The following is an 8,942-nucleotide window of genomic DNA, read 5'->3' as shown; positions in this document are numbered from 1 at the left end:
AAAACAGCCTCCCCCAAGGTTACACACACCCCGGGCAGCACAACCCCAGCCAGAGCACCCAGCCTGGCAAAGAGGTGCTAGCTAGTTTCCAGTCTCTTCTTGCCCCCCTCCCCAAGATGGGCCTCTTCGTGTCATGTGCAAACTATACAGAAGTCCCCGACTATGATTTCAAAACTAACTGATGATGGCAATTATCGTAGAAAACACTCCACATTGTTTTCTAGACAGAAGCAGAGTGATGTAATGATAACCTGAGCAGAAAGGCAGGACTTGTCTTTGTATTGATTTCATGCCAAAACATGGCAAATTGCATTAGACAATTGCTAGGAAACTTATTAGCGTCAATAATAATATTCTTAACACACACACACATAATTTCTTCCCAGAACAATGGACGGTCATCATATAACAGCTTAACCAGCCAATATTTCCTCCCCTGCCGTATATAGTGATGGATGAAGCTCTCCATCCAAACGTTGTAACCTGCAGCTACGGAGGCGCTAACCACAGAACTGCTTGAACTCAGGGTCATGTTTATACTGTAAATATGTAAATGTGCCATGTAAATATTTATGCTCACTCTATTTTATTAAAAAAGAAAGAAGAACAAGGCTTAAGATGATTCAAGCAGGCTTCTACCCAAACTGTGGTCTGGATCTGCAGCATCTATGTGACCTGGGAACTTGGCAGAAATGCAGAATCTCAGGCCCCACCCCAGACCTGCTGAATCAGAAGCCATATTTTAAGAAGATCCCTAGGAAATTCAAATGCACATTAAAGTTTGAGAAGCTCGGCCCTAAAAACTTCTGAGTCAGAGCAGTGGGTGGTAACAGCATTCTGAATAAATGTCCCACCATCTCTACAAACCAGTAGGAATATCAGAAATGGCAAGTCACTGTATATTTCTTTCTACAAACATTCATCAGGACCCATTATGTGCCAGACACTATTCCAGGTGCTGATATACAACAACGAAAAAAAAAAAAGAAATGAAAAATCACTGCTCTTGAGGATCAAGTGAATAGTCTATAGCATGTCAGGTGGCAGTAAGGAAAAATTAAAATGAGATATGGAAGGGAAAGTTTTTGCAATTTTAAATAGTATACTCAGCAGGTGATATTTGTGCAAAGACCCAAAGGAAATGAAGAGACAAGTTTTGTGAATATTGACTGGAACAGCATGGTAGGTGAAGGGAACAGCAGATGCTAAGCCCTGAGGAGGAGAAATTATAGCACGTGTGTACACTGATGAGAATGAGTTGATGTTTGCTTGAGGGAGAGGAAAGAATTGTGATGATGTCCTTGATAAGTGGAAGGAGACGAAATCTAGCACACGAGAGAAGCCAGCCCAAAAGAGGAGCATGAACAGTTCAACCAATAATATTAAGGAAGGCAGATCATATGTGCCCAGATGTGAGTAAACTGCTAGAAGAAGTGGTGGGAGTTTTGGAAGTTTCCTCTTGTTTTGTTTAAGATTTCTCCTTGAAATAGGAATCAAGTTTATCCATTGAAAGAGAGGGGAAGGAGAGTCTTAGAGGTATGAGGAGACAGAATAAGGTCTGAAATAGCTGTCTAGAAAAGAGATGCTTGTTAAGCAGCATTGATTCCACCTGTGTGACACATCAGCATCCTTTTCTTCTTCCCCAGTCACATTCAGCGTCAAGTTCAGATTCAAGGAGAGAGCAGAGAGTTGGATTTAACAAGAGATGAGGTTTAGCCAGGCACCTACAATGAAGGAGAAAGGGGCAAATTTGCTGAGGCCATACGCAAGAGAGTGACGATAATGAAGGATCATGGAATTTAAGCTCGATTAAAAGGACATGAGGACACACAAAAGAAATAAGGGACTGTGAAAAAGTAATAGGATCACTGGATTGCAGGTCCCAGTAAAGTCAAGCAAGCATTAGGGTCAGAAACTAGAAGAATTAAACTGGTAAGTTAGATGGTAATAGAGAATGGGGTTCTTGCAACTGGGATTATGGAGAGGGTACAATTAGTGCTGATTCCATGGTCCAGGTTGTGTTACCCAATATGGTAGCCACTAACTACAGGTGGCTATTTAAATTTTAATTATTAAATTTAAAGCTTAAAATCCAGTTCTTTAATTGCACTAGCTACATTTCAAGTACCCAATGGCCACATGTGGCTAGTGGCTTATCAGACAGGACAGATAAAGAGTATTTCCATCAACCCAGACAATTCAGTTGGGCAGTACTGTTCTAGAGCGTGACCATGGGAGTTCATGGCTAAGGTAAGATGATGTGCAAGACTACTGGAGGGTCCTGAACTATCTACACAGATACTGAAATCACCAAGAACTGGGACAGGAGTCGTTTTGGAGAGAGTGACAATGAGCCAGGAGCTAAAATCTTCAAAGTGTTAGAGAGAGTAGGGTCCCCCCAAGTGTTACAGGGGGAATTTTGTTTTGCTTTTTTAATGAGGAAACAGTAAAATTGTCTAGAAGGGCCATAAGGGAGCAAACAGGGTACCTACCCCATATCTAGGCCAGTGTGCCCGGAGGACCATGGGAAAGGGCTACAGGGAAAACCGTGCCCTCAGGTGAGATCCAGTCTGTAGGAGGGAGAAGGTGAAGAGACTATTCAAAGAAGATGGTTGAGGATACAGGAGATTCTGCTGGTGGCTGACCACGGGTCCCAGAGTGATAACAAAAGGGTTTCAGGAGACAGGGAGCAGTATGCGATAAGCTCGTGGAAGAGGATGTGCAAAGCTCTATGGGGATGAAGGTCAGAGAGATGACGGGTGTCCTGGGAACCTGGGCTGTGTGTGGGGACTGGTGTAAACAGTGATAACACAGCGAGATTGATCCTGTTGGCCCCAAAGCAATAACTGGGAGAAAGTGTGAGTGTTGAAGGAGAAAGAGGGCTCTTGCCAGCAGCACAAAGAATTCTGGAATATCCCCTTCACTTCCTCCTCAGGTCATATGGAGGCCAGGAAAGGACCCAGAGCTTGGGCACCTCTTGGTTGCTGGCAGTAGGGTAGGAGGCCTGGGAAGGGTGGCCTTCCCCAGAGAACGTGGAGCTCCCTCTTCCCCCCAGCCCCCACCTTTTTGGCTGTGCCCTGTGGCTTGTGAGATCTTAGTACCCTGCCCAGGGATTGAACCCAGGCCCTGGCAGTGAAAGAACTGAGTCCTAACTATTGGACCACCAGGGAATTCCCAACCCTCTTGACTTCTTAAACCTGCAACTAGAAATACCTGAGTGTTGGAACTTCTCTGGAAAAGGAGGCTGCTGGAAGCAGGAACCAAGCTTCAGCGTCCCCCGCAGTAGAAACCTATCTGAGTTCAAATCGTGACTCTGTCACTTACAACCCTGCACCCTGGGGCAAGTCTTTTCACTTCTCTGAGTCTCCATCCCCCTATCTTCAGGCTTCCCTGCTTATCTTTTATACTATGACCTCTACCTAGAAGTCTCCTCTCCCTTTTCCAAGCCAAGGGGATGACTGTGGTCTGCTGCTTGAAGATACACACTTTAACTGTTCAAATAACTGACTGTGTTCATGCATTCCTTCATGTATTCATTCATTTTTTCAAGAAATACTAATAACGAATATTAAGAGAACAAATTGGATAAACGCGGGTTTAAATACAAGTTCCATCACTTACCAGTGGTATGTCCTTAGAAATTCCCTTATCCTCGCCAAGGCTTGGTGTTCTTTCCTGCAAACATAGACATTAACAAAACATTTTTTATAGGGCTGTGCAAGGAATAATAAAATAATCGGGCTAACCCACGCGGTATGTAGTTCAGTGCCCAGCACATAGTAAGAGTTCAATAAATGTTAGTCATTATTAATCACAAATATGTTTTGCCAGGTGCTGTGCTAAGTGCTGGGGATACAATGATAAAAAACAATTAAACATTATGATTGTAATGCAATTAGACAAGAACTATTCCAAAGAAATTTATATAAACACTACTGGAACGTAATGAAGGATTTTATCATGCCTTGGGAAGATGAGAAGGTTTCCTGGGGTGATATTTGAAAAGGTCTTCCAATGACTTAGGAGTTTGCCAGATGGAGAAGGGGAAGGATGCCCCAGGGTGAAGGAACAACATGGTGCCTTGAAAGGTGGGGTGTGTCCATGAAACTTCAGGGAACCACAGCGATTGGAACAGGGGGTGCAGAGAAAAGTAGAAAGGAGGTGCAGCTTGAGAGACTCAGGGTCCCCTGTGGGGAGGGCACATTTGGCACGCCAGCCCTTCCAACTTGATCTTATGAGCAGTGGGCAATGGTGTTCAGGTTTTTAGGCAGAAGAACAACAGGACCAGGATCTTGGCATTCGAGGGGGAAGCAGGTCGGAAGAGGCACAAGACTGAAGAGGGGGGAGACCACTTAAGAGGCTGTTGTAATAATGCAGGTGAGACGTCATAAGAACCTGAACAAGGGTATTGGCAGAGGGGATAGAAAGAAAACTACGGATGGGCAAGGCGGGTCACAGGACTAAGGGATGTGTCAGGCTGGATGTGGGGTAGGAAGATGAGAGATTCATTCACCATCAGCCTAGTAAACTCACACAGCTGTGGACTGCTATGGTGGAGATTTAAAATGTTTTAGCACGAGAGGTCCCCAAGTCTAGGGCAGCTCAAAAGTTACTTTGAAGTATATCTTCTTTAACTCCCTGAGGAACACTTGAGCATTTCCTGGCAATCATGTAAGAGCAAAGCAAATAGTCACTCATTGTTCTCAGAAAAGACATTAAGACTATGTATCTATAATGCAAATAGAGCATCGTATTGCTATAATGTTAACCATTGTGCAATTTGTGGGCTGCAAGAGATATAAAACAAAGGATAAGAGACTTAGCAGAGGGAAGGCTCTACTTCATGGAGGACCTCATTTCTGAGCTGGGTCTTAAAGGGTGAGCACATTTTTCAAGGGTAGAGATGGGCACTCCAAGAGGGGGATATGCCTGAGCTGAGACAGGTGAGCAGGAAAGTATGACTCAGGTGTGTTCTGAGAGCCCCTCGTACTGTGAGATGCTCTGGCATTAAAGGACCCATGGTCAAGTAAACCTGGAGACGCAACCTGCTATATAGCACCTCCCCTTGGGCATTGACAATACTCTAAGTATCACAAAGGTCCCGAGAAGGCCTGCAGCTTAAAATAATTTGTATAGTGACACAAAGCAAATCTGTGGCTGCCTGGGGCTGGAGGTGGAGATAGGAGGACTGACTACGAAGGGGCACAGGGAAACATTCTGGGGTAAGGGACATATTCTATACCTTGATTGGGATAGTGGGAAACATGGATGTACACATATGTCCGAATTCATTGAACAGTAAAATGGATGGCTAGTGGGAAGCAGCTGCATAGCGCAGGGAGATCAGCTCGATGCTTTGTGACCGCCTGGAGGGGTGGGATAGGGAGGGTGGGAGGGAGACGCAAGAGGGAGTGGATATGGGGATATATGTATACGCATAGCTCATTCACTTTGTTGTACAGAAACTAACACAACATTGTAAATCAATTATACTCCAGTAAAGATATAAAAATTCATTGAACAGTACACATAATGTATATTTTGCTGTGTGTAAATTATATCTCATTTAATGTAATTAGTAATTATAATAATTTGGTTTTTATTTGACTTTGGAGAATTTTTTTCATGAATATCCCAAAGGCTCATTTCTTGAAACACCATCTGAGAAGCAGAAGTTAGCTTCCTATGGCCACTGTAACAAATTACCACAAACGTAATGGCTAAAAATAACATACATTTATTCTCCTACAGTTTCTGCAGGTCACAAGTCTGAAATGGGTGTCACTTGGCTAAAATCAAGGTGTGGCAGGGCTGTGTGCTTTCTGAAGGCTCCAGAAAAGAAGCTGTTTCCTTGTCTTTTCCAGCTTCCAGAGGCTCACGGCCCCTTTCATCTTCAAAGTCAGCAATCACATCACTCCAACCTATACTTTCAACCTCAAATCTCCTAATCTGACTCTGACACTTCTATTTCCCTCTCTCGCTCACAAGACTCTTGGGATTGATTGCATTAGTTCCACTCAAATAATCCAGGATAACCTCCCCATTTCAAGATGCTCATTGAATCACATCTGCAAAGTCCCTTTTGCCATATTAGGCAATAGGCACAGGTTCCAGGGATTACGACATGCACATCTTGAGGGTGGGGGGGTATCATTCTGCTTACCACACTAGTTTTTAATGTAAAATAAGAGGAGAGAATAATAAGCCTGAAAATGAAGGCTGAGGCCAGGTCAGGCTCAAGGATGTGGAGTTTCCCAGGTAAGCAACAGGCAGCACATACTCACCGTTGAATTGAAGCACTCACATGTTTTAAAATGTGAAAGCTAATATAGGGTATTAAGTAAAAATTTTCCACTGTTCCCCAGCCATCCAGTTTCCCTCTCTGGAGCCAACAATAGTGACTTACCACTTTTTTATGCATTATTCCAGAAATAATCCATACCCATATATTTTTTTACACAAATAGTAGCAGAGTATAAAAAATTGTTCTGGTAACTTGCCATTTTCCCCCAAAGAATATAACTTGCACATCATACCATAGTAGAACAAAAAGAGCCTTGGTATAACCCCCTCCCCTTGAGTATGGGCGGGACCTGTGACTTGCTTCTAATCAATAGAATACAGCAAAGTGATGGGGTGTCACCTCCATGGTTACATAAGGCTCCAACTCAGCACACTGGACTGAGAGACCTTCCTCACTGACTTGATAAAGTAACTGGCCATGAGAAAGCCCATGAGAAGAGGAACTGCAGGCAGCCTCTAGGACCTGCAGGTGGAATCCAGCCAATAGCCAGCCAGAACCAGGGCCCACAGTCTTACCATGGTAAGAAAGTGAATTCTTCCAACAAACTCAATGAGATTGCAAGCAGCTTTCCCCCCAGTCAAGTTTCCGGATGAGAACACAGCTCAGTGAACCTCTTGACTGCACCTTATAAGACTCTGAGCAGGGAGCCAGCTAAGCCACGCCTGGACTTCTGACCCACAGAAAGTGTGACATCAAAATGTGGGTTGTCTTAAGCCTCTAAATTCACAGTACTTTGTTACACAGCTATAGAAAACTAATAAATCCCCCCAGTAGACTGTAAGCTCCATGTGGGCAGAAACCGCATCCATAGTGTATCCCCCATCGTATCCCCAGCACCTCACACTGTGCTCAACAAATATTGGGTTGGCCAAAAAGTTCCATTGCAGAAAAACCCAAACGAACTTTTTGGCCAACCCAATATTTGTTGAATGAATGAATGTGCATCATCTCTACAATATTTACAACGACTCCACAAGGAGGATTAGTTTTATACAAGTATTGCTAAGACAGAGAGAAGATAAGCAACACAGCCAAGATTCACAAAGAGAAAAGATGGGACTTGAACTAGCAACTCCTAGGACCAAACCCCAAGTTCATTCACTAACATCACAGCTGTAAGAACAGTGCAGGCTTTCCGCCGGGACAGAGCCAGTGGGAGCCTCCACAAATAATTGTCCCTAGCATATACCTATGGCAGACATCACTAATCAATCCCAAATGCTTTCAGCCTGAGTCCACTGCAAACCTTCTTGACTCAGCATTTCAGTAGCCACAAGCAATTGATCAGAGCTGACTCAGGAGAGGATGACTATCACCTAAGCTCTAAGCTCCTAGGTAGTATCTATTTCTCCATGCAACTAAATTTGGGCTCCGTTCCCAGAAATGTATGGGAAAGAATATAAAAGAAACAAAAGTCTGAGCATAGGGAGAAGTGGTACCCAGGAAAGAAAAGACAAGGAAAGAGATTGTAGATGGGGGTGGGGGAGACAATGTAGAACCTTCCCTGTAGAGGAAAGCCTACAACATTTCAGGACAGGAAATTCCACTGATGATACACGCTACAGCTGGATTCTCTTACGGCTAAATTCCCCGGGTCAGCTGATGGAGGCTTCCTTGTACAGTACTTGGATTCTGCAAGTAGAATCCTTTTTTATTACTATCATTGCCATAGCATCCCAGCTGATGACTGCACCAGGGGCGCAATGGAATGAGCATTTGCCATGGCTGATATTTTTATTGTTTTGACAATTAAGGTGTATGCTTGCCTGAGGGGGCTGCAATTTTGGTATTTTAAACATTAATATCCAGAAAGGAAATGTAGCTTTTCAAACAAGGAGTACCTATGCTGCTCTAAAGCTGATAAAGCCTTAAAGTTAAAAACAAAAAAGATTGAAAAGTGAGGAAAACAGTCAATGAATTAGTTGTTTGGTTGTGACTTCTTTGTTTGTTAATAAATTGATAAAAATCCACTTTCCTGTAGGCATTAAATAGACCAGGGTTGCCAAATATACTGTGCTGACAATACCACCTCCTATACCCATGGCAGGCATTACTAATTACTCACATCATTCTTTCCTCCCTAGTCCCAGCTTGGTCTTGGAAACCTTTCCAATATGGAGCTCCACGCAACCAATAACAATCTATCATTTTGGATCTCAAGGCAAAACTGCTTGCCATCCAAGATTATAGGCACAGCCCCAACTCAGAAATTATCAAGCAAAAAGCACTATAGTGACAATCAAAAGCACAGACCCTGGACTCAGAGTGCCTAGATCTGAAGCCCACCTCTGCTATGCACAGCCATGCCATGCCTCAGTTTTTCCACCTGTAAAATGGGTAAGAATAACAGCAATCACCCCCACGGAGCTACAGTGATGATTAAATGAGTTAAATATGTGCAGATCTTGGAAGAGTGCCTTGCAAACATAAGCATTGTCTACTCTTTCTTATATTTTGATTCCCTTTGTTCTCTGTGCAAAATCTAACTCTCCCACTGGACTGCAAGGTAGGTACCATGTTTTAGTCTTCTTTGAATCCCCAGCACTTAATACACAATAGGTGCTGAGTCAGTATTTGTTAAACTGTTGAATCAAACTCTTCCAGACAGACTGGCAGACTCACTATTCCTCCCCCCAGT

Source organism: Monodon monoceros, unplaced genomic scaffold, assembly GCF_005190385.1.
Source record: "Monodon monoceros isolate NGI ecotype Baffin Bay Population unplaced genomic scaffold, NGI_Narwhal_1 Super_Scaffold_14, whole genome shotgun sequence".
Taxonomy (NCBI): Eukaryota; Metazoa; Chordata; class Mammalia; order Artiodactyla; family Monodontidae; genus Monodon; species Monodon monoceros.
This window is presented reverse-complemented; position numbering follows the sequence as displayed.